At 43.9% G+C, this 27251-nt stretch overlaps 1 protein-coding gene across 1 annotated transcript in view; it reads left to right on the top strand.

The window, feature by feature from the left end:
• Positions 1 to 4617: 4617 nt before the first annotated feature.
• MGST3 (microsomal glutathione S-transferase 3) overlaps positions 4618 to 27251 on the top strand; it is a 39108-nt gene continuing 16474 nt past the window's right edge. Inside the window, exon 1 of the mRNA XM_069231504.1 lies at positions 4618 to 4737. The gene's annotated coding sequence lies outside the window, so the exon portion shown is untranslated. The remainder of the gene's footprint in view (positions 4738 to 27251) is intronic.

Raw genomic sequence — 27251 nt, 5'->3', positions numbered from 1 at the left:
CTACAAAGAACTGTATTTTGGTAGAGGAGGATTAGCAAACTTTACTCCCTTTAACTGACGTCAGACCAGAGGATGTTCGCCAACCGGTTTTCCATTGATGTAAGGGTGAGAAGAAGAAATGGCTGGCCTGTACAAATTGATAGTACGATAAGTCTTACCTTTGCTAGCTTCCGCTGCAAGGAAATTAATGATAAAAGTTACATCCGCTGAAAAGGAATCAATATGTTTTCCCATGCACCAGCTATGCCATAAGGACCATGCTGCTCTGTATGCCTTCTTTGTACCTCAAGCCCAAGAGTATTTGATGCAGTTTGAAGCTTCTGCCGAAATAGAAGGGATTGGTTGGGAAAACCCTGATAACTTCCACGCTGAGAGGGTAAGAAGATTCTCTAGAATCAAGTTGTGAGGAAGGCCGAGGGGACTGGAGAGGAGGTCTGGAAAGGACGGGATCAGAAAAGGGAGGACTATTGGCAACTCCAGAAGGGAAGGCAACCACACTTGGGATTGCCAAAAGGGGGCTATGAGAACCACCACTGCCCGTTGACGTCTTACCTGAGCCAAAAGTCTGCTTATCATGATAAAAGGAGGGAAAGCGTAGTTGAGAGAGATTGACCAGTCCTGAGAGAAGGCATTGAAGGCTAACGCTAAGGGATCTGGATGCCAACTGAAGAGTTGGGGCACTTGAGCGCTGAGACGAGATGCAAATAGATATATCTGGAAAGGACCCCATTTCCGAAAAATAGCCTTGAAAATCTTGGGATGAAGTCTCCAATCGCTTGAATCCTGAAGATATCGAAAATGCCAATCTGCCACTGTATTTAGGTTGCCCAGCAGGTACTCTGCATGAACCGAGATCCTTCTTAGGAAGCAAAATTCCCAAAGCCCTTTTGCTAATTCTGCTAAAGGTTTGTTTTTTTTGCCTCCCAAATGATTGATATAATGGACCGCTGATATGTTTTCCATCCTGAGAAGAACTGAACAACAAACTCTGTCTTTTGCTAGACTTTTTATCGAAAAGGAGCCAGCAAGCACCTCTAAACAGTTAATGTGCAACTTCGACTCCTCTAGAGACCATGTACCCCCAGTTGAGATTGGACCACACCGGGCTCCCCAGCCAGAATGGCTTGCATCTGATTCTAATACAAGATCAGGGTCCAACGCAAACATAGTCCTGCTGTTCCAGGCATCTAAATGGTCTATCCACCATTGTAATTCTGCACGAGATTCCTAATCTAGAGCAATGTTGTCTGAGTAAGCAAGACCCTTTTGAAGATTACATATTTTCAGTCTTTGGAGGGCTCTGTAATGAAGAGGGCCTGGAAAAAAAGGCCTGAATTGAACAAGAAAGGAGGCCTACTATCCTTGCTAAATTTCTTATGGGTATGAGCGATTTTTGCAAAGTTTGAAGGATCTCGGATTTTATGGATTTTACTTTTGCTGAAGGAAGATGTAGAGTAGCAGAGACAGAGTCTACTAGAAAACCTAGAAATTATATTTGTTGAACCCGAACCAGAGAAGACTTTTCGTAGTTGATGAGAAAACTGAGATCTGATAGAAGAGAACAAGCTAGCTGGACATGAGATTGAAGAGAAGAAAGCTTTTGGTTCATGATTAGGATATCGTCCAGATAAATGATTAACCTGACTCCTTGAGCTCTGAGAAAGGCTACAACCGGTTTCATGAGCTTTGTGAAACAGCAGGGTGCGGAAGAGAGGCCGAAAGGAAGAGACGAGAAATTAAAAGTCTGGTTTAGCCATTGGAATTGTAAGTATTTCCTGGAATCTGGATGCATGGGAATGGTAAGGTATGCATCCTGAAGGTCCAAACGAACCATCCAGTCGCCCTGAAGGAGAGAATCCCAGAGATGCAATATGGTCTCCATTTTGAAATGGCGATAAACGACTAAATGATTGAAATACTTCAAGTTGATGACTGGGCGCATCTTTTTGTTTTTCTTTTCAACTAGAAAAACTGAACTGATGAAACCTGAAGGGTAGAGACAACAAGGGACAATTGCTTGTTTTTGAAGAAGAGACTGGATTTCTGTTGAAATTAGGTTTGTCATTTCCAAAGAGAACTGGGGAGGGTGAGGAAGCACCAACTGAACAGGCTTTAATTAAAGTTTGATAGCATAATCTTGTAAAGTGTTTAGAACCCATGGATCCACAGTAATCGACTGCCATTTTGGTAGAAACAATAAAAGACGATCTCCTACAGTAGGAAGGCCAGAAAGGTGACTTACCTGTTTGGGACGGGTATCTGGAACCTCTGTTGCCCTTGTTGCGTAAACCACAGCCTCTCTGTGGGTAGAACTGCAGTCTGTATTCTTGGTACGAGGTGTTGTGAGCACCACGGAAACCGTGGTTGTTATAAAAGCAGCTGGCAAATCGGTTCCTGCCCTGGCAAAAACCCGACTGGCAAACATCTTTTTAAGGGATTGCTGGGCTTTGTCCAATGAAACTAAAGTTGCCACATATTTGCTGAGTTCCTTTATAAAGGAATCCCCAAAACGGAGACCTTCCCCCTTGATGCCAGGATCCGAAACAGCCAGATTTACAAGTTTAGGGTCAAGCTTGAGAAGGAGGCCTTTTCTGCACTCGTGCATGATTGCAGCATTGGCATTCCCCAAAAGACATATGGAACGTTGAACCCATAAACACAAATCAACTGGGTTAATGGAAGAATTATCCAAACGAGCTGCTTCTGCCAAATCAAAAATGCGAGTCAACGGACCCACAATGTCCAAAAGTTTATCCTGGCATGCGGACCATGCCTTATCAACACCCTTGCTGGGATCCTTACCAAACTTGGTAAAAAAAGGTAAGAAGGGAAGGATCAATGGAGGGAGTAGTAGTAATTTTCGAGTGCAGGGAAGGACGAGGACACTCAGAGCGTAGTTTCGCCCTAGTTTGTTTATCCAGGGGAGTGCATAGTCTAGAAGCGACGTAATCTCCAATATGGTCTGCTGGAAACCATTCCGTAGAGTGTGGATGGTGTATATCATTTGAGTCAAACATAGAGACCCCTTCCGTGTCAGTAATTGTTAGAGGTTTGAAGCCTCTTGTGCAGAAAGTTTTGCTTTCTTAGGAGGAGGGGGAAGACAAATGTCCCCATTATCGTTATCCGATTTGTCTGCATCTGAGTCAGCATCTTGGATGTCATCATCAGTATCCATAACAGAAGAAATGTGCTTGGATTTTTTTGTACTTTTGAGATACGATTTATTGTTTTTTAAAGACTCCTCCTGTAAGGGAGGCCTATGAGGAGCCGCGTCCTCTGCCTTTTGTGAAGAACCCTCACCAACCAATAACGCCTCTTTGGGAAGATTTTTGGATAATGGGTTTTTTCTGCTATCCCCCACAGACTGGGCCAAAATCGTCTTGGATATCAAGCTTAAAACAGAATTTTCCAAATTTTTTGAAAGTTTATTTACTGAGTCAGAAACAGCCTGCACCACAGAACTTTGAATAAAGTCACTTAAATGTTCCTTAATAACCTCCTCATTCATTGCCTTAGAAATAGGAAAACTATCAATCTCCATAATAAACAGCAGGCAAACTCTGTGAACCCAATTATCTGGCTGGGAAAGGGTTAATTTTTTCCTCAGCCTGAGGAAAACTAGCCTAGCTCCACCAATGGACCGAGAAAGGGGAGGGCCCAGAGAGAGGGAAGGCAAACAAACCACAGGAAAGCTTCCAGAGTGAAGAAAACGCAGGCAGGAGGCTGAAAACTGAAAGAAAAACTAAGCGGCAAGGCAAACGTAAAGGAGCCAGTAATGGAACTGGACGTTTCTCTCAACCGTCGTCTGAAAATGGTGACCAAGGTGAGAGAAAACATCAAAGGTTTTGACAGGTGAAGCGCGCACGAGCAGGAGGCGCGGTGGGGAGTGCGGCTACAAGCCGTTCTGGGTAAATGGCAAACCGAATAAGCGCGATAAGGGCAGCGCACATAAAACTAAACTATAAAATACATATACAGTCAATATAATGAAAGACAAATTCCCCAAAATACTTATCTTGTCTGCGAGCAGCAAGAAAAGAGGGCTGGTCACAGTCAAGATGAGTAGTAAGGGGTATGCTGGCCCGTGATTGGTACATGTCATATAAACTACATGTTTCTTCCCACTGGACACCTTTGTTTGCCTTTTGGGAGTTGTAGTTTTTCTGTCTTGCCTGCTGCTATTGAATTAAACAAGAAAAGAAAAAGCATAATAGGAGCCTCCAGTCTTGTCATAAAATGGCATTGTTAAAAGCAAAACATCATGGCGGAAAAGCTAAGTACGGCTGATGACATGATCTGTCACAGTGCTACTTGGCTGACTTCTGAACTGGAAAATACAATGCAGTCCCTTGCCTAATGTATTTTTTCTGTGTGTGTGATAGCCCCACCTTCCTGAGCTCTTTCTAGCTGTTGAGTTTTGCGTGATGTGAGAGGAGCACCTGCAACACCACTGTGCTACGCACTGCCTTGAACGGGTGCAGCACGTGCTACTGCACCGGGTTCGTTATCAATAAAAACTGTTGACTGCCGGATTCATTCAGGTGAGACGAATGGCACTTTTACCCATCCCAAGATGGATGTGACATGGATACGCATGCGTCGTTCAAAGAGCGGGTAGTCTGTCGTTTGTGTTAATGGCCTGCCCAGCACTTTGTCCCTTCTGACCCACCCTTCTCCGTCAGTGTGAAGGAGCAACTCCTGGCACAACATTCATTGCACGGGAAGGCTGCAAGACAGGTGAGTGCAGAGCGGGCATAGGTGTGCGGGTAGGGGCGCGTGTGCCCCCTCCCCCCACCCCCCCGCACCGCGTGCAGGACGGGGCACTATATGCATGTTAATGGTATGTCAGGGTTGTAATGGTCCATCCTGACCTTGAAATAAGTTACATGAGCACCTGAACTGTATCGAAATAGGGCGGTTCTTCCTGTCGCTGATGCAAAGGATCGAGCGTAACCACTGCTGATCTGCACGGGGTGTGTCTGTACCTGCTGGTGCCCTCGCCATTGACCTTGAAACAGTCAGTCACTCACATTTATTTTATTTGGGCGAAGGCGGCTCGCTGTCAGTGGGATAACCACACAGTCTTGTGATTGCGGGTTTGGTAGCCTTTAATTCTCTGTCATGGGTTCCTTCGCTCTGGGTTTCTTATATTCACTGATTTCGAGCAGCATCTTTGGTACAACTGTTCCGTCTTCAAACAGGCGACGCTACAGGTCTGTGGGTTTGCGGTCACCCTTTAATTAAGGGGGGAAGGGGTCACCCAGCATATCAATGATACCCTCGTGTAGGCCGTAGCTGTTACGTTTTCCTGGTCTATCCTTGATGTGCTGCTCCACACTATTTTTTTTCCCTTGAATTCTGCGATTTGTAGTCCTTTTATTATAATTGAGCGAGCAAGACTTCAAAGGGGAAAACATTCAAAGGGAAAAAATCTGGACTGAAGCAGCACATCACACATGGATCTGGGAAACTTGGCCGGGATGACGCGGGCCTGTCTATCCCGCCGTTACCCTTTGGTTCCCAAAGCTTGGGGCGTTGTCATTCGCACTTCTATACATTAACGCTTTATCTGGATCCTTGTTGTTCCAACTGATCCGACTGACCGGCCCTGATCAACTCGCGCCTTGCAGCCAGTCGAGTGCCAGGTGTGCGTGCAGGCAGGTGCTTCATAGCGATCATGTCCTTGTAGTCGGCGGAGGTAATGTGTTCATGAAGGCGATACATGTTTCCTTAAAGGTCTATTCCATTAAGGTCTATGAATATAAACAATGTTTCGGGGAGAAGGGCAACATTATTTAAATGGTGATAGCATTTTATTTAGTCTTTGGACGTAAATCATGATGGTTGACTCGGGTTAATGACGTATGTGGTTATGAGTGGAAACTGATGTTATTTAATTCTATGCTTCATAGATGAATCGTTTTTAGAGGGTGTGTGCAGGATTTCCAACCGTCACGCCATTGACTTTAGAAAATGTAGTCCCATTTAGGAAGAGCCACTAGAGGTCCTTTGTGGACGAAGCCATTAAAGTCTCGCGGTGATCCATGTTTAAAAAGGTATTTGCTGAGAGGGGCAAATCGAAAGTTTGTTTAAAAGGAGGTGCACGGTTGCCTTATGGGTACTGCCCTCGAAGTCTGTGAAGGTGAGCCATGCTTTAAATGTGATTTGATGGTAACGTCCTAGAAATCACTGTAGGCCATGACGTTAAAGTTGTCTGACAGACAAATGAGCTTGTTCAGAATGTGGCCAGGGTCTCATTGAAACGGGCATTTAAAGTAAGGATGCTTTGTGAACTATATCTTCATTTATTTTGTTTTCTCGGAAATACTTGTGCACCCCCTGCAATCTGTTTGACGCTTATCTGGCATTTCTTATGAGAAACATCAAATGCCATCTGATGCGGCTATGCAGTTAACTTATGCATTTAACAGTAATGCAGGACGATACATTCTTTCTTGCAGAAACCCCAGTTCAGTGCCTTGAAGATGTGTCTTTATTGTATCACTTTTTAGCTAAGCCATTGCAACCACGTGCATTTAAGGTGCGGCTACTCTAGTCACTCATGTTCGAGCCTGCCTTGCCCCAGAGGTAGTAATGTCCCAAGTTTAGGTGTTATGTTCTGACACGTGTCCTCTGGGTGGGGTAATGGATCACCTTAAAGTGTGTTAGCAGGGTGATACTGGGGCCCCGAGGTGGTGCTGGGCAAAGTTGTGAGCTATCGGACCCTTACAAGAGCTCCTTTTGGCTGTTGTAACCGTATAATAGTGGATGTCACACTGATCCTGGACCCTGTGCCCCTACACGCGGACTGCCCTAACGATCTGTGCCATTCTCTTGGCTTGAGGGTGCCCCAACCGAAGATGTGAGCTTCCCTTCTGATACGCGCCTTCCCGCTCTGTGACTGGTTCCGAAGCGTCTGCTCCACGAAGGCAGGACCCAATTCCTGTATTGCGAGACTCCGGTCAAAGTAGACACTGCCGCGATTCCGGTAAAACTAGTTTTTCTCATTGTGGGATGAGCGAAGAGAAACTGCATGAGCCGATGACTTGCAATGTATTGTTTTTTTTTTTTTAATACTACATTTCAAGCAGTCCGTCAGCGGGAGGTGTGATCAAAACATAACGCTGTTATTGCACAATTAAGACTTGTTTGACCGAAATCGGGAATTCTGCCAACGGTAGAAGCTCTCTTCGTTGCGGATAAAGTTAAAATAAAAACGGGACACACAAACTTAGGATGGGGTTTTCGATACGATGACATTTATATATCGCTACGGAAAGTGCTTCTCATGACGTACCCCTTTGGCCTGACACATAGATTGCATTATCTCCAGCACCTACTGTGACATCGTGCATTTACATTAACAGCATTTTGACATTTAAAGTGTCCCAGGTGCATGTAACATTGTGTAAATTTACTGTTTACAGCATGCATACAGTTCGAGCTCTCTGGTGCGTGGATTCCAACTCGGCAGTTTCTTGCTGGAGTTAGTCAGGCGGTCGCTGTTGCCTGGGCGTTGTATATCACCTTGATTAAATCTTCATCTAAATCATTTTCTGACCACCGAGTTGAAGTTCACTTCATGTTGGCGACCATGTTCCCCTCACCCGCCGACAATCTCAAGGCTTACACGCTCTTCCGTGTTTGCAGGATGATCTCAAGCTTTTTGTCAAGTTTGCATGTAAGCTATCTATTGTCAGTTGCTTCATCTTAAGAGGTGACTTATACGTTCCACCATGTTCTTTACGCTATCTTATCATAAACCAGGCACATCAGGGGCATTTGGGAGCTCCCAAAACACCTATGTGCATCAAACAACATTATTGGTAGCTGGCTAAAGATACTCGAGTAAATCAGGTAATTGACAAATGTTCTGAATGCCTGTTACCTTACACACTGGAAAACATAAAATACCCTTGCATGCTTCTCCTTTTCCTGACCAAGCCTGGGAAAAGCTAAATCGCGACTTTGCAGGACCATAGTTATCTGTGGACACGAGGTACATCATTCTGTTGATAGATTATTTTTCAAAATGGTCATATTTTTCATTCGTTCAGTCACCTTCTACAGAAGTTTTTATAGAATTCTTAGAGCAAGTCTTTTCAATAGAAGGCGAATCAGTGAGTGTAGTCACCGATAATGATTCCTCAGGAATCTTTCTCCAAACATGGCATCAAACCTTTACGTGTTACATCATATTTACCATCTTCAAACGGACAAGTGGAAAGACATAACAGAGTAATTAAAGAAGGTATACAAACTGCACTAGCTTCTGGCTTAGATGTAAAACAATTCATCAAGGGGAAGGTGTGGGACTATAATACTGTACCACTGGGATGACTCCGTTTATGTTGTTGAGAGGCAAAAAGGATCATTCTCCTTTATTTCCTATCTGGTTGAATTAATACTCAGGTTTGAGAAATAAAGAGATGAATGAAAAGTTGATGACACGAGCTGGTTGCCTCTAGAGTGGCTAGCAAACAGGAAAAAATGTGTCACAGCCATTGTAAGGGACCAAGTAAATTTAAGGCTATTGTGGTTGGTGATTTTGTCCAAATGATGAGTCTATATTTTCGTCATCAGTAAAGGTGTGCCAAGTCTGTGAAGGCTCAGTTTTGCTGGAAGGTAAAGGATGGTGGAATAGATGACAATTAGTGAAACTAAGATAGCACCAGCTCAACATAATTTCTAAGAAGACATGTACCAGTGTTGAGTTAGCTTGGGCACAATGGGTAGAGCGCACAAGTAAACCTGAAAATAAAATTGTTTCAAATGTTACTGATCATCCAACAATAGCTAGTATAGGGTCACGTGAAGTGAGGAGACCGCAGAGATTTAATGATTTTGTGATATATTGATGGTACTCATGATTTGTAGTATATTTAGTTAATTTCCAGTTAATATGTGTACCCTTTGTATTTTGCAGAGCTCGGTTATTATCTTTTTATATGTTCATGATTGTCTCTTGCAATTTTGTTCGTTGACATTTGCTCTTTTGTATGGTTTTTTTTTTTTTTTTTTTGGCGGGGGGGTGATGTGATATTGTGCATTTACATTAACAGCATTGCTTATATATATATATATAAAGCGTACCGCATGCATGAAACATTGTGTATATTTCAAGTTTACAGCATGCATGCAGTTCGAACTCCCTGGTGCGTGGATTCTAGCTCAGCAGTTACACTTGCTGGATTTCAGGCCAGGCGGTGGTTGTTGTCGTGGACATTGTATATCGCCTTGATTAAATCTTCATGTAAATCGTTTTCTCATCATCGAGTGTTCACTTCACCCCCACAGCCGAGCTGCAAAAGGTCACTTGTGGGCTCCAAGGCATTAATTAGATGGCTTGTGCTCTCCCGGTCTGAGCCTGCTTACGTGTGTGTTGCAATGGGTGCTTGGCGCCGTGTTTGTGCTCTGTGTGCTTGGTTTGACTACCTGCGGCTGTTGGTGGAAATTGCGCACCACTGTGGGCAGGCGTTTGAGGGTTAAAACACATGCACATTTTTGTTAACCAGCTACCTGAAATTGGGTTACCAAATTTTTTTTTGTTTGTTGTTTTTTTGAGGCATCACGATAGAAAATTAGTTTTTTTCTTTAGCTTTTTTTTTTTTTTTTTTTTTTTTTTTTAAATTGTGCTTGAATTCTCAGCTCTGGGTGGTTGAACGAGTGACGCCACACGTATCTTTCCGTATTTACAAAAGAAAGTTGCACAGAATCAAGCTGATTCCTTTGTTGCCTCTTGGCCCAAAAAAAAGGAGCTGCCACCTACTGTCTGATAAGTCTAGCCAAATGAAGGCATTTCGTTGCACTTAAACCGGACAGGAATACAAAGCTGGCTTTTGGTGTGGACGAGCTGTGCCAAGGCCCAGGGTGACAATCTTCAGAAAGGCACACAGAGCTGCCTGCTTTAGAATCATGCAAACACCTGCTTTCAGCAGCTTCTGTGTTTCAATTTGAAGTGCCTTAGAACCCAATCAACACAATTCTTTGTCCTTTATTCCCACTCTCTGCTGACACACACCAGCACCACCCCCAACAAATAACTTGGTAACAGTGTGATAGACCTGTGCTATGAGTTATTTAGGCGTTTTGGGGAAGGCGCAGAGATGTATGTGTTCAGCCGCTAGTCACTGCAATGATGTTATCAGTCAGGGGTTGACCTGTGAATATTAAAGGTGCTTCCTACTGCCTCATTTTATTCATCCGCAGTAGTGAGGACACCAACTTTCCTCGTGCCCATGGCTCAAGTCCAGTAAAAGCCACAATGGTTGTCAGACTAGTGCTCTAAGCCATGCATTGCGGTTTACTATTCCATTAAGTAGACCAGGAACTCAACAAAAAAGATAATTAATTAAAAGAATAGGGAACATTTTAATCTGATGTCCTAGGACCCCTCTTTGTGGGTGGGTGTGTGTGTATTGCTTTTGCTGCAAGTGCACAATAATAACTCCATGTTATCTGAAGACCCTGTTTAAGAAGATATCATTTTACAAGTAGACAGATTTTGTGAGGCAGTGGATGAATGTAATACAAATGTGTTCACAAAATATTAAGTGGACGCTCCTATTTAGGACAATACGGTACAAGCGGACACATCGGCGAGCACGCCAAATTTCTTCCTGCCCTGGGCACTATAACACCAAAGGTATACACTGCATAACTAACTCCATTAGATTTGGAATACTGTTTATGAAAGAGCTGTGGGTAATTGCTCTGGGAGTTCAGGGCAAGGGGGTTGCTACACACGGTGAGTGTCTAGGCTGCTCTTAGAGACACATTCTTTTGACACCCCTCTGGGACTTGAATACCCTGTATGTTAAGCCTTGCAAACAGGCTGCAGCAAGAGTTCAAATAGAGTGGAGTAACGAGCATGTTTTTATGGAGCTGGTTGAACGCGCACACACCCAGACAGAGGCTTGCTGGTGTCAGGCCTGGTTAGTAGAGTTCAGTTTTAGGTCAAGCCTAGGTAGTGCGCATGCACTGTCTGCAAGACCTGCTGTATTCAGTAAAAGGACTTTGATCCTGCCTGTTGATTACCATAGGTTGACTTCAGTGTCCCTCTTCTTTGCTGCCTCCTAACTGGTTCACGCACCAATACGTCGCTTTCGTTCTTTGCTGAGGTGCACCAGCCAAGTACAGATTAATTCCTCTTGATAAGTGCTTTTCCACTGCGATGCAGGTACTATTTCTTCTGCCCTGTCCCATTCCCTTTGCCTTCTTTTTCTAAGCAAATGTAGTGGCCGTCTTAGAAGTGGGCTGAAACCTTGAATTTGTAGTACAAACTGAAAAATTCACTTTTCAACTACGTTTTTAACATTTCATGAACATTACAATTGAACAAAAATTTAGCATTTTAATGTTTTGTAATATACACATTATTCTAGCAGTACTAGCATTATTTCTGTTCAACGTAATATTATCAGTTCAAATACACATATTTGATTTAAATAGTTTGCTTTCAAAACGTGATTGCTCCTAATAAATTCAGCAGGTTTTTTTTTTTCTTTTTTTTTCTTATTATTTTTATGATGTAAACATATGGATTGCCTGCGGCTGATTCAGAACTCGCAATAATTCGATGTCGTTATGACGCTTCCAGAGTGCTCTGCTGCCTCATCCTGCTCGGTATGGCATCCGGAGCGTACAAAAGGGGTCTAAGTTCAATCCACGGGGATTCTAGCTTTCACCTCATCGATAGGCTGTAGAGTTATAGCTCCAATAGCTCCAACTCTCCTAAATGCAAGACCTATTGAATTGCAAATGCTTGTTTTAACTCTTGTATTCGTGGTGTACTAAAGGAGCTCAATACAACTACCTAAGAGCAATCCCATTTTGAGTTCAGTTTCAAGAGGGCAGTGTGCATGGTGTATATGTTGGTTCAAAGGCAGCAGTCACCTTTCTACTTAGTTTTTAGATTAGTGAACGGCAGGAGTAGACCAAGTACGTTTTTCTGTTAAGCTGAGCAAAATGTGCGTACACCCTTTGGCAGATGCTCAGGACAGAGAACAACAAGTTTATTTAGTGCACACTTTTTGGCTGTGCTGTATGTAGTTCTTTCACCTCCCAGAGTTCAGTAAGTTGGCAAAATTCTGCCTCTTGGGCCAAAAGTCGTGTAATCTTTGAGAACAATGCCTTTACATTCTGATGCGAAAAACATTTTCTTGAGTGTCATTAGAGTAGTCTAGAATTTTAGAAAGGATTGTCTTTCTAACTGTTCAACAGAAGGATTAGGGAACAGACACCTTTTACCACTAATTATTTTGAATACTTTGTTAGTGTGTGTGTGTATGTGGGTGGGGGGGGTTAAATTGAAATTATTTCTTACAGTTTCTTTGACTTTATTTAGCCACTTAATTCAGTCAGTTCTGATTAGCTGATCAGCCCTGATACAGGTTTCTTTTATGCAAAGTCGATTCTGTGCACATGTTAAGGACCTGGCTGATGTTTGCACTGTGGTTATCGATTGATAGGTTGGTTTGCGTCACATAGAACTTTTGGAGCTGCAGATCTCCTTGTCCTTGCCGTACTCTAGGTGACCTGATGGCACAGTCAGTACATATTTATCTGTCTTCACAAAAATGTATCTGTGGTCACTTGTAATGGAATCCATGATTTCCATTTGTTCCTGTGTTGTGGATGAATCTCTGGTTATGTTGAAGTAAGCATGGTGGCTTCTGGTTTAGAATCTGCAGTCACATTGTTTGGCTTTCAGTGATGTTATTACTATTACATGTCTTAGTTTGTTTGCTTCCTATGTCCACACTTTAAAAGAAGAGTTGAAGCATTATAAAATTATTTGCCAAATATTGTAATGGTACCTTACAAATACACTTCTAGTGCCAAGGGAGGCCTTGAAAAGAGAAGTTCCTTTCACTGCGGGGGCAGCTGCCATCGAGCAATGTGTCTGCAAGGTAGCTGCGTTCCATCAATGGAACGCATCTGTCTCAACACCCAAGTTGTCTGTATGTAGTAGTCAATATTGATGGTATTTAGTTGCCCAATTGTGTTTTTTTTTTATTTTTTAAATTAAATATTTTTAACTTTGTACATTTGAGCTCTTTCTGCCTTGTGTTCTTCTTTTCCTCCTTGCACTATTAAGTGCCTGTTCCCAGCAGTGGTAACCTAAAACAGCTTCTGTTGCATTGCGAGGTATAACGTGTAATTGCACAGAATGAAGATTTAACTTTTTCATCGGGCCCCCTCTCTATACCAACTGGAGTCATGTACCAATTGAGTGAATAGAACTCCCTTTTTTTAAATGACCATCAGGGATACTTACTAATCCACGTTCATGGGGTAGTAAGTGTAGGTTGCGCTCTTCTGTATAGCTGTTTTGCAGACCAGCTAAGGCAGGATACTCTTTGTAGAGAATGCAGACTCCATTAATATGATAGAGACTTGCAGCTGCAGATTCCTTACGTTTGAATTTCTCCAGGAGCCCGAAGTCCTCTTTGTCACATTCGAGATCCTCTGGACACTTGAAGTCCAAGAAGACTTTGACTTCACCTTGTCCGTTGACCAAAGAGACGAGCGCAGAACATCGATGTCCCCGGCACAGTTCTGCAGAGCCGTTGCCCAGTTCGACTCCATGCACCCCCCCCCCCCCCATACCAAAGTTTTTGGTCTAAAAAAAAATGCACATTTCCACCAGTGATGTAACAAAGGCCCGCAGATCCCTCCAGGGGGTTCCCCCTCTGCACAGCACCTGCCCTGAGGGAGTCTGGAGGGAGGGGCCCTCTGTGTTCTTTGCAGGGGGCCCCTCTCAGTATCGTTACGCCACTGATTGCCACAGTTGTTCCTGGCATTAAACAAAACGACTTTGTGTGTCAGTATCCTCCTTGTGGAAGAGCAGAATGTGATCCCACACAGTAAAGCCAGCCAATTAGATAGAGAGAGAAATAGAAGTTTAATAAAAACAAACTGTCTTTGTTAACACCAGACCTAATTAGGGACCCAGTTCTCAAAGTCACAAAAGTGCACCCATGGTATGTCTTTGAATTAGTGGCTTGCATGAATTCACAGGAACTTACAGAAGCAGACCAGGAAATCGTAATCCTAGAAAATATTTGTGAGCTGTATTTTAGCATGAGCAAATATGCATATGTAGATTTGTTCATGTGAAAATCTATTGAGTGTTTACAAGTTCACTTTCCCTCCAACCACTTTTTTCCCAACCCTGGAAGAACTTCTACTTCTGCCCTTGTCAGGGTTAAATTTACAACCTTTCTCATTATGGGAAAAGATCTGGTGAAAATCCTTAAAACATGCAAGTTAGTATCTTTGCAGACTCAAAGGCATTCCAGCCCTGGAATTATTGCTTACTGCTTCCTCCATCCCCTGTATGTAGCTCTGCGGAAAAATGACAAAATAAGGAAATTGCTGTAGTAGGGATTGAAATTGCAAGTATTCAAGCCCTACTATGGTAGTAGCCCTGACATAATCAGAGGGGCCATTATCAGAGCTCTTACATAATGAGATTGCTGCCATAATTTGTTGCCGCTCTACATGGTACCAAAGGGAAAAGTAGATTGATATTTTTTTTTTTGTTGTACCGGACAAGTAGATTTAGGAAGCACGCTGTCCAATGGATAAGTAGATAAAAAAAAAAAAAATCCACACCCCTGCCATGTTTTTGAGAGGGCCAACCTCTTGAGCACACCTTCGGGCCCCATGGGATAGAATGAAGCCCCATTGGGTTCCATGCCAGCGGCTTTGGCTTCAATGGGGTCTCATGGATCTAGACTGTGCTGGTCGAACCCAGATGAACTTCTCTGGTGCCGGTCCCAACACCGATGCTCCAGGCGGCCCCAGCCCAATTCTGATTCCCGATGAGCCGGAACGGTGTCATGCAGCACCAATTCTGACGTAGATGCCGCCCACAGCTGCCAGATCGTTGCCTGAGCTTTATTTTTCCCAGCTGGGCATGGGAGAAGATTTGAAGGGTTGCTAAACCCTTTAGAACACCAGTTGGAGAGATCTTTGCACTGGTATGAGGAGCTAGGAGTGGCCACTGGACTGGGCACCTTTCCAGATACTAGCTTGCTCTCTCCCCCCCACTGTGGCTACGGAGGAGGGAGCTTCCTACTCAGTGGTGGTGTTGTCCTTGACCTCGAACTGCCCTCAGTGGCTGTCAAGATGAACTTCTTGACTGAAGTGCTTCAACCCGGGTCTTAGATTTCCGAACCCCTTCAGCCCTTAACAAAGCACTTACCAACATCCTACTGGGGACTTGGCCAAGCCCAGCACAGGGGCTCCTGTAAATAAGGCAATTGTCTGCTACCATCACCCTGCACCAGGAGACACTAGTTTCCTCAGCTAACACCCCAATCCTGAAAGCTTGATAGTCCTAGTCTCAACTTCCCATAGCGCATTCCCTTCCGCTCTCCCGGACGGGGAATCCAAAAGGCTGTACCATCTTCAGGAAGATGTTTTCTTCTACCAGCCTGGTAATGAGGTCAGTGAACACCTCATGCTTAGTAGGCCGTTTCTGACACACCATTTGGGATACGGTTGCGCAAGTGCTGCTTCAGGTTCCAGTAGAGGCCCGGGTCATACTCTCCCAAGTAGTAAAAGATGGGAGAGATGTTCACCATTCTGTGTGGCTTTGATACGACTGACTTGCTAGACAGAGTGGTTGCGTCCACAGTCGCCTTAAGGCGCCACGCCTGGCTGAGAAATCTGTTTTTTCAGGGGATTTCCCAGGCAAACCCGATGGACATGCCCTTAGATGGCACTCGCTTGTTTGGCGAGAAGGCAGACACTGCGCTGGAGCGCTTTAAGGACTCTAGGGCTATTGCCAAGTCCTTGGGCCTCTCAGCGACCGCTCCCCATCCACCATCTGCTGTTTGCCCCTTTCCTGGCTATGCAAGGGGCGTGGCACCACACCAGCCCTATGCCAGCCACCATCCTACACAACCACTCCAGGCTATGTGAGGATGCTGGCGCAGTGCCTTTAGACCTAGGGGGTCTGGAAGCCAGAAGTAATCTGCCACTCAGTCCCCTGCAGCTGCAAAGCCCTCCTAGTTTGGTTCTGTAGGACCATGCTTGCCCAGTTAGAGGGAGAATTCACCATCATCTCCTCCACTTGCAGTCCATCACATTGGATGCATGGGTACTGCAGACCACCAGGACGGGCTATGCCCTGCCTTTCCAATCCTTTCCTCCCCCAGTACCGCTAGTATTAGAACAGCTGGCGGAGGATCATTTGTCTTTACTCCGAGAGGAAGTTACGTCTCTTGGCCAAGGGAGGCATAAAAGGGTTCAGATATCAGAAGTAGGCAGTGGTTGTTATTCCCACAACTTTCTGATACCCAAAAAGAACAAGGGTCTCCACCCTATTCTAGACCTACAGACCTTAAATCTCTTCCTCAGGAAGGAGAAGTTCAAGATGCTCACTTTGGCTTAGGTCTTGTCTGACCTAGAATACTGGTTAGTAGAGCTGGACTTGCGGGATGTGTACTTTCATATTCCCCCCCGCTGGCCCCCAGGAGTTACCCACAGTTAAAGGTAGGCCACAAACACTATCAGTTCACCGTGCTGCCATTAGGCCTTACAAGTGCCCCTCGGATGTTCACCAAGTTATTGATGGTGGTCGCAGCTCATCTGCGCAGGTCCGATGATTCAGTCTTCCCCCTACCTCAACGACTGGCTGTTGAAAGCAGGTTTGCCCCAGGCAGTGGTCTGCCACCTCCAGACTACGGCAAACCTTCTGCATTAGCTGGGGTTCACTATAATCATGCCAAAGTCCCACCTGACTCCCTCTCAGATGCTTTCTTTCATAAGAGCTGTTCTGGAGACTGTGCAGTTTCTGGTTTATACTCCTGAGCAGCGAGTCCAGGATATTCAGGCTATAACGATGATTTGGCCTCTATCCTGTGTTTCGGTGAGACTGACTCTGAGGCTGCTGTGCCTTATGGCCTCCTGCTGGTAAATCATGCCAGATGGCATATGCGGGAACTGCAGTGGGGTCTGAAGTTCTCAGTGGGCGCAGCACCAGGGAAATCTCTCCGACATGGTCCAGATCTCAAAAGGAACTATGAAAGACCTGCAGTGGTGGATTGTGAACCACAATTGGGTCAGAGGCAGACTCCCCTTCCTTCCTCAACCAGACCTTACAGTAATGACAGATGCATCCATTCTGGGATGCGACTGCCATCGGGGAGAGGTGGAGATCAGAGGACTCAGGTCTCCAGCGGAATCCAGACTCCACATCAACACGTTGGAGCTCTGGGCAATCCTACTAGCATTAAAAGCATTTCTTCCCTCTGTCAAGGGGAAGTTAATGCAGGTGTTCATAGACAACACCACCACTACTTGGTACTGCAACAAGCAGGGCAGGGTGGGGGTCATGGACCCTTTGTCAAAAGGCCCTGTGTCTCTGGACATGGCTGGATGAGCAGGGCATAAGCTTGGTGGTTCAACACCTAGCAGGGTCTCTGAACACCAGGGTGAACTAACTCAGCCGTCGATGCCTAGAGGATCCCAAATGGCTTCTTCATCCTGAGGTTGTACAAAGTTTCTTTCAGCAGTGGGGAGAGCCTTGGTTAGATCTTTTCGCCTCCGAAAAAAATGTGCAATGTCAGCATTGCGCATTAGAATTTCCAATGCGGCAATCGCTCAGTGACCATTTTCACCGTGAGTGGAGCTTGGGATTCCTGTACGCCTTTTCACCCATTCCATTCGTGCCCAGAGTTCTCAAGAAGATCAAGAGTGACAGGGCCCAAGTAATCCTTGTGGCTCAGGACTGGGCAAGGGGAGTCTGGAATCCTGAGCTTCTGAAAATGAGCATCGATCCTCTGATCAGGCTTCCCCTTCAGGAGGATCTTCTGCCTCAGCAGCAAGGGAGGGTCCTCCAACCAAACCTGTCAACTCTACGCCTTCATGCGTGGAGATTGAGCAGCGGCAGTTGACAGCATTCGACCTTCCTCCCGAAGTCTGTAATGTTGTTCTGGCAGCCAGGATTTCCTTCTGCTGTGGGCAGAAGTTTGTAAATTATTGTACAGAAAGATCTATAGATCCTCTTTCTGAGGTTCTTCTTTTCATTCTCTCCTGCCTGCAGGGCTCTGCTCTGGGCACTCTTAAGGGCTATCAATGTGATCTATCTGCTTTTCTGCAGCTGCCTCATGCGTCAGTGGGATCTCAGTCTAGTTCTCACTTACCTCATGTGCGCTCCTTTTGAACAACTGCACAATTGTCTCCTCTTGGTGCTTACCATCAAGACCGCCTTCATAGTGGCAATAACTATCCGCCCGTAGGGTGAGTGAGAGAGAGGTATTGTCATCCAGGCCTCCATATCTCAGTGTTTCCGGATAAGGTAGTGCCTCACTTCCATGCCTCTTTCCTCCCAAAGATGAGGACCCCATTCCATTTGGATCAAACTGTCACCTGCCAACCTTCTTTGCTACCCTGCATCCCTCTAAGGAAGAGGAGCGATACCACCAACTGGACCCAAAAAGTGCATTGTCGTTCTTCCTTGACTGCTCTAAAAAGTTCTGGGTGGATGACCAAGTCTTTGTGGGGGTATCTGGGAGTTTAAAAAAAAAAAAAAAGTTGGGTGGTACAGAAATAAACTGTTTCACGCTGGGCTGTTCTCTGTATAAAGATCTGCTATGCTCTGGCTAAGAAGTGGCCTCCTAAGGGCTTACCAGCCCATTCCACCAGAAAAAAACTGCAACCACAGCATTAGATGTCCAGGACTGGGACTTCACAACCTATCAGGCAGCAATGTGGGCATCTCTGCACACGTATGCCAGACACTACTGCCTGAACAGTCCGGTCAGCAGGGACGGGCATTTTGCCTGTTCGGTCCTGCAGAACTTTCTCGTTTGAAAGCATTTGTCCACAGCCTATCGCCAGGAGGATATGGCTTGGGTATCTATTCAGAGGTAAGGAATCTGCAGCTAGAAGTGTCTATCAGATGAACAAGTTACTTACCTTGGGTAACGCATTATCTGGTAGAGACTCTATCTATCTGCAGATTCCTTACACCCACCCATGCCTGCCCATGCTGCGGACTTTTTGCTAGGGTCAGGGTGATCCCTTTTCAGGGCCCTAGTTTGGACACACATATGCAACAGTTCTTATCATGGCTCTGCGCTCCTGGCATGGAAAGGTGTGATTGAAGTAATTGACACTCGCGCACCTGGTTGGCACCTATATAGGTGACCGTGATGTCACTTCTGGTGCCAACTACACTACGCGGAGCCGAATGGAGCCACCTAATGGCACACGCAGAGGTATTGCTCGAGCAAAAGCTTCCGGACCCAGTCTGACACCTGGGAAATTCAAAGGTAAGGAATCTGCAGCTAGATAGTCTCTACCGGATAATGCATTACTGAAGGTAAGTACCTTGTTCATCTGTCATGGCTGCCTTGCTTTCAAACTGATTGGTGAGTTCTCGCTAGTATACAATCGTGGATGATGGTGTGCTTTACAAATACACATAAGGTAACAGTTCCCTTTTCCATAATAATCACCACATATACCATCTCAGTACATATTCTGACTGTAATGCTTAAATTTTACACTGTTCTATAGTGGCTGTTATTTATACCAGACTGAGAACGTGTTTTCATTGCCTTGATTAACCTTTAATGTCTTAACATGTCTCCCATGTGTACAGTCTGATTTAACTAGCAGAGGTGTTTTGCCGGGTAGGTTTCCATTATGACAGTTCTGTAGACTAGCTGAAGAAAAATTCTCATTGTACATTCACAGTGTACCGAAAAATGCCTTGAATGTTTTCCTGGTTGCCTTGTAAAGAAGGTAGGTTTATAGATTGTAACCCAGCTTGAAGTAGGTTGTTAATGTAGTGAAAAATGCTCCACATTTCCATCAGGACCACGCAGCACAGAGGCATGGTTCCATTGTGCTTTTTCATAATATTCTTAATCCCATTTGAGTATCAAAGTGTGCACCATTCATCTACACTTTGATTTGAAACGCATGTAAGGTGTATTTCATAAACCAGACGTTTTTAGGTCTAGAGTACAGATAGCTTTATCTGTCTGTTGGAAGATGTATTGTTTTCAGTACATAACGCACCTTTGGAGTGCGCTTTGGTTCTTCCCTTGCTTCTGGCTGGATGACTTTGTTGTTAGTGTAATTAGTCAGTAATAAGCTAAAATTTTGCAGCATAGCCTCCCATAGATGCATGTAATCGTTTCTGTCACATGGTCATATTTAAACCCACAGACAAAGACCTTAACATAAAATCAGTTTTTTTTTTTTTTTTTTTTTTTATTACTGGAGTTACATCCTCATCCCCCCCCCTTTTTTTCATTTTCTTCCAAGCATATGATCAAACCCAATGCGTCCATGTTCTGTCTTTGAAACCTATTTGCTTTGCTAATGCTTGTCTTCACCTCCCATTAAGAAATTGCACACTATATGTGCATTCACACTGGGCATCTAGATCAGAATTTCAAATGTAAAACCCAATGCACAGTAACGTATTTTGCAAAGTACCTACACAAATGAAATTAGTTTAGAACTATTACTTAAATATCAAATACATAGACAAATAGAAGAAAACAGCTTTTGTGGCATGGGAGTGGGGCAATAAAAGGCAAACAAGTGAGGACACATTCTAAACCGGAGGTGAAAGTACATCTTAAGGAACAGTATGTACCTGCTAATTTATAGCGTGCTTATAACAAACTGCTCTAAGAAAGACCTCCACTAAAAGAGTGTCTTTAGAAAAGGTACAAGAAAGGAAGCCTACTCCCAGTGACCAGTTCTCTGTGGAAACCCTGAGGGGCAGGCCAGCCTTCATTTGCTTTTCAGTCAGTTGGAGAAAAGTCACAGGCATCCCCAACAAAACAAAATGACAGACAGCACTCTGGAATTCAACTGCCCATGCAGAGTTGCTCAAGTTAGGCGAAACTAAAACATTGTAACTCACGACACCCACCCTCCCTCACAAAAATCCAGTGCTGGCGTGAAACAAAGATAAATATTTCAAGTTTCTCGTTGCTTACCCCATAGATAGCGTTCCAATATTCTACAATATTTCACAAGCATGGCACAAGCCCAGCAATGCCAAAATAATGATGAATTACTATTACAAAATGTGGAGCTTTACGATACATAAATAGCTTTTTCTTGCTGCGTAATTTTCTCAACTCTGCTGCATAATTTGGCCCTTTCCCCGTCGCATAATTCCAGTGACCCTGAAAAATAGTCCATAATTTTCTTGATTCAATTTTACCCGTTGGTGTCTTTGTTGTCCAATGCAGCCGCACTGTTTGTGCTTGGGTTGTTCCCATTGCATTGTAATTGCATTCTTGTATAGCACTGATTCCCCTCTGACTGGGTGTTGAAGCCGCATGGAAAGAAGTTGCTGTCCCATTGCAGCCACTTGCATGCTTTCTGAGAGTTGGTTCTTGTTTTATGGCGATGACGGCTTTACTGTTACATCCCAACTGCCTATGAAGTAGCCGACAGGTAGTTCAAGAAATGTAGGTGGCACTGTTCATCGTGGATATTGGGTAGACTAGCAGAGGGATTGTGCGAGGATTGGATGCTGCACTGATCCATCTTGGCAGCCATTTAAATTGGCTGAAGGTGAATTCCAGATGTGAGGGATGGAGACTGCAGTGTTCATCATGCATGCCATATGTAGCGTTTGAGGGCAGGTTTTAGTTGTAATAAATGGAGATTGCACGGTCCCATCAATATTGTTTACGGTGGCTGAGGGCTAGTTTATGAACCGAAAGCTGCATGGTTTCGTCACAACTGCCCCACTGAGTAGAGGATGGGGTTTCAGTTCTAAGAAATGGAAACGGTACTCTTATCATGGCCGCATTGTACATCACTGAAATCTGCTTAACACTGTAGGAAGCATACACTGTCCTTTTGATTTACCGATCTTGGAAGGATAGAAGGCTGAGATTGCTGTGCAGAGATGAAAACTTGTGACCTGTAGGTAACCAAGTTAGATACTGGTGTGTACGTATCCCATTGAGGTTTTCCGTAAGCTTTTGTTTCTTTAGCCAATGTGCCAATAGTGCTTACTTTTGTAATAGAGTAAACAATCTAAAGTTTTAGACAAGTTTTTATTAAGATGTTCTGATTAGCCCACGGCCAGTCTTATAAAATGCTGTCTGTTAACATAACATTCAGTAGATTTCAACTATCCAGTGGGCCTTGTTGAAATAAAAATGCACGGCTGTTGTGGTAGTAAAATACGACATTTATGAGGGAGTAGTGTCCCCCTAAGGGCCTTACCGCCGCTGCACCAAAGGTAGCTACTACCCTGATAACTAACCTATTTCTCAAATTCGCGTCTGCCTGTTTGGAGTTGTCCTAAATTGTAAGTCTTTTGAACATTTGCTGCCAACCTTATTGAAAATCTCCTTGAATGTAAGCAGTATCGCTATCCACAGCCGCTTGATAGTTTTCCAGCCTATACTTGCACTAATTTCCGTTTTGCTTAGTCACTGCTTTTCTCTTGCACAAGCTTTAAATCTGTGTTCGCGTGAGCCAAGGCGGGACGGCCTAAGCAATCAAAGCGTTTACTCCCACGGGAATGGTAGCTGTCTTCACCTTCACCACACAGGGCGTTTCTTTGTGGATTAGACACAATATAATTGTATTGCATCATTTATATAGTGCTTACTACCACTATGTAGGACACTGAGGTGCTCACCTTCATGTGTAGAACGCTTTGCCATGCAGGGTGTGTGGTTGCAAGGGTGTTATCTTTGTTTTGTGATCTACGTGGAAAGTGTTTCCATGTTATGAGTGAGGACCACTGAGGTGCAGTTATCTTGTTATGGGATGCAGCACGGTGCCTGATGACGTGTGAGAGACAGATCACAGTTTTATCATTTTAAGTATGCTTGCAACTTTGAACAGCTGTGCACGTCCCTTTATCGTATTTCTTATCATTATGGTCTGCTTAGCTGGTTACTGCACTGGGGTGGCCATTATGAGATTTTATGTTAGTCCTCCAAATTGTCCAGCAGTTTGCGGCAGATCTTCTCAGTTATTCCATGCCTGTTCATTTGGTGATGTCTGTTTCTTTTTTAGGCTTTAGGGTACTGGTGATGCACAACCCTGATAACAGGAGGCTTATGTGAATGTAAAAGGAATAAAGTACAATTGGCTGCATGTCTGATGGATATTATGATCTTAGTATTAATGTGGGCTGTAAATGTTATAAATGCAACTAAATAATTATATGATGCTATACAGCGAAAAGTAGGGCAAACACTTTTGTTCGTAGTTGGGAGGAGGCGTGGCCTAACAGCTAATGCTGCCGACCTTGGGACTGGGAACCAGACAAATCCAGACCTCTGCTCGCCATCCTGTGATTCTGGGCAATTCACTTTATCTTCCTGTGCCTTTTATCAAAAAGCCATAACTAAGTTCACACAAATAAAATTGAAAAAACAAAGAAGCTATTGCCCTCTCAGAATGTGATGTTTGCAGTCAGCAGACCACATCCGTAATACCCTCTGGCCCTGCAGTTTGCCTTTTCATACATACACGAACAGCATCTGGTTAAAATGAGCGAACGAGGTCACACATTTCTTGAGATGAAAAAATAATGGTCACAAGTTTAAGGAGACATAGGCTATGTTAACTTTCATACCACCAGGATAGTCAGTAAAGAGGTAGCAACATTTCAGCTGAGTCTCATCCTGAGAATAATTAAAAAATATATAGAAAGTTTTATAGTACTGAAGAGAGAGTTTTAATTTTATGATATTCTCTTCCAGTCAGATTGCTTTCCAAAACAAGCATTGGCAATACCAATAGGTCTGGCTAATGAATGAAAGTGCCTTTTGTATCACTGATTGAGGTAGACACTCAATAATTAATCATGCACACACTGTCACTGCTCTTTGCACTCATGCATCCATTCATCAGTCCACTGACTCATTTTTCCATTCACCCTCTGACCCAACTGCAATAAAATACACATAACCTCAACAGCATATGCAAGATAAAGTCAAATGAAACAAGTAGAAAATATGCTGTGTTCTAAACACAGTGGGCATATGTTTTCAATAAGAAAACTAAATCTAGCGGAGGGGGTCCATCTTGCAAATATCTTGTAAATAGTCTATCATTGTTTTAACGTTCAACTATGGCTGCCACATGTAATACCAATGTGTGAGTCATCTTAGAAGGGAAAAAACAATGGCACATTATGAACAAAAACATAAAAAAATGGTCTCCTCTGATAGAGGAAGCGGCCATTTGTAATGTGGTGCACCACAGATTAAATGAGTGGCAAGCATGCATCTGGTTAGTACTACCTGGAGGGCTGTAGTATCCTCTTAAAATTTAACCAAAATAAAGAAGCAAGGAAAGGAAGGGGAACTATAAAAGGAGAAAATTCAAAACAAATGGATTGTCCAACCAGCCCTGCTACTGAAGTGCAGTCATTTTCAGGTGGATGTCCACGCATGATCAGAAAATGGTGTCATTGGCAGGGCAAAAGAGCCAATGACTGATGCAGTCTGAACCACTTCTCCCATGCAGTTTGCTGTCAAGGAATGACAGAAAAGTGTAAATGAAAATCAGACGAATGCCAGAACTTAGTGGACCCAGAGGATATGGGTGGATATATATAGTTTAAAAAATTCCACCAACTACCGCTGAAGACAAGGCGGGTGCATCCATGAAGCGAGGGTAGAACTCGCTTGTCCACAACAACTTTCACATGCAGTTTGGAGCACTCACAGGGTCTTTAATCACATTGTTCACATTGTTAATTTGTTTTCAGCAGACGTGTTTTGGTGTTTATGCCATCTTCATTATCAAAGATGCACAGCCTTGGTTGATTTTAAGCGTCCGACATCTGCTCTTATTGGTGAATTCGTGGCCAGTGAGAGGACTGTGTGAGCAATGCCGCAGTCACACCCACAATCATAATAAATTGTAAATAAGCACAATTGCCTCATGTAACTTCTCAATCCCTGATTGTTTCGATTGGATGTGAAATACAGTCACCCTACATGAACAATTATCCACGTTACCCTTGCAGTCCCATCATAAAATAGTGATGCCACGTCTCTCTATCTCAGAGGAAACCAAATCTCTGTGCACTCAACACCCCTCTACAGTAAATACCTAGTGGCGGTCACCACTAGCTATAGTTAGGAACTAGTTTCTATAGGAAAAAGCTATTTTTTTTTTTTTGCTAATAACTTTGGTGCAGTTTGAAGAATCGTCAAAAAATAAAAATAAAAAACCCAAAAATAAGACGCTCACTGCCATCTAGAAAGTTTCAGGATGATCTGTCAAGCGAGGGCTGAAGGGGGGGGGGGGGGAGGGGGGTGTAAAAATGCTTTTTCCCCTGTGCATTTTTCCATAGAGATTTTGAACAGGAATAGCTGCCAAATCATTGGATGGATTACACCAAGTTTGGCAGAAAGGTAGCTTTTGGTCCAGAAAGTGACCTTTTTGTGATTTTGTGTAAATCCCTTTCTTCAACAACAAGGAAGTGTTGACAGCCATCTTAGGACTCGCTGCCACTCCCTCCCTCTCTTTCCCCCTCCCCCCCCCCCCAAAAAAAAAAGACTAAGCCTTTTTTTATTTTTTTGTAATTTTTTTGCTGTGAATTTGCAAAGTTGTCGCAAGTCTGCAGCAAAATAAAAAAAAATAATAATAATAATTTAAAAAAGTGCGGGCTACCGCGCTTGTTTTATTGAAGCCCCTGGGTGGGCCAGGTTCCGGGGGCATAAAAAAAATAAAGGATGCCCCCTTCTGGGGCATTTTTATGTCCTGGGACCATCACCTCCCCGGGGCTTAATAATTTAATAATACGGGTGGGCCTAGCAGACCTCAGGGACGGCCACCTTCCCAGGACTTAATATACATTATATGTGTGTTTGTGTGTGTGTGTGTGTTTGAGGGGGGGGGGGACAATGAGAAAAACCAAACGTTACAGGGATGTTATAGTTAAGTTCTGAATTTACTCCCACAAAACCAGAGAAATTCAGCAGTTATAGGTTTTTCAAGTAACTATAACTCACGCCCTAAGGTAACTATAATTCACGCCCTCGCCTTGCACTGCTAATCACCCCACAGTGTACAGCACTCATGACATCATTGATAATTTCACTGTAATATCTGCAGTAAAATTATGATTCAGGTAACTGCATCTCCTTTGGTAGTATGAGCAAGATGAACTGCAGGGAGCATAATCTGTTGATTAGGCAAGGACAGTGCCATGTCTGAGACTAGAAAGTAGGTTGTGATTTTGCGCAATTCAGAAATAAAATGCCTGATATTGCTGTTCTTGCACAAATAGGTTTAAGACCATTTCTTTTGCTGCTCCAAAAATCTTAGGAAAGTGTTGTCAGCATAAATAGAATACTTATAATGGGGACAGCAGGCTCAGGGTTATTGACTTCTTCAGGTCTGCCTCCTCCAGACACAGCCACGTGGGGAGTTAAACAAACAGGCTTGAATGAGAGATGCCAACCTGTCCCATTAAGGAATCGGGTAGCTAAGAGGCATTCCGCTGTCTCTTTTGCAGGCTGTAGCAATGGGCAATAGGAGAGGCTGCATTACGGTGAGATCTAGACCGCTGCAAAGCAGCAACAGGAGCTCCTTCAGGCTTTGGAATTAAGCACATTGATCAGTTGAGTCAATAGTAGTTCCTGCAGCAGGCACAGAACCTCCTTGTGTGGTAGGAATACATGCATGGCGATATTGTGTCTTTCAGGTCTGGAGTCTTGTGGTCCGCTTGTTGTGCAACACATGAATCTAAACAATCAGTCCTTGGCACTTTTACAGTGGTGTTTGTCATGAGCAGGATCTAATGGGGACTTTGTCAGTGCAAGTATGCTGCTGACTTACTCAAACTTGTACATGAACTCGGCCACCAAGCTGCAGAGAGTGGCAGGTGTGGTCACTAGAGCAGAATGAAAATTAGCCAAATAACGACTCTGGATAATATCATAAAATGTAGACAGCATAGCGTGCAACTAACGTTCTTTTATCATTTCTAACACTAAGACTTGGCCATCTACATAATACACAAGATCAAAATTAGGAAAAGGTGCATTAGTGAGACTGATACAAGATTTGGTGGTTAGGTGAGCTCTCAAGAGGACACGGTCGTGAGGCTCATCGTTGTGAGCAGTGAGGATGTGAGAAGTAGGGTTCAATACAGTTAATCGTACCAGCATTATATGAGATGCAGACAATAACAGTATTTCATAGTTTGTCTCCCTCCGGTATATGCCAATGAAATACATTTTACTCTATTGGCTTAAATGTGGCAGTCTGTC

The sequence above is a fragment of the Pleurodeles waltl genome, chromosome 4_2 (genome assembly GCF_031143425.1).
Source record: "Pleurodeles waltl isolate 20211129_DDA chromosome 4_2, aPleWal1.hap1.20221129, whole genome shotgun sequence".
Taxonomy (NCBI): Eukaryota; Metazoa; Chordata; class Amphibia; order Caudata; family Salamandridae; genus Pleurodeles; species Pleurodeles waltl.
The sequence above is the reverse complement of the archived record's forward strand: the minus strand, read 5'-3'. Positions and strand labels throughout refer to the sequence as shown.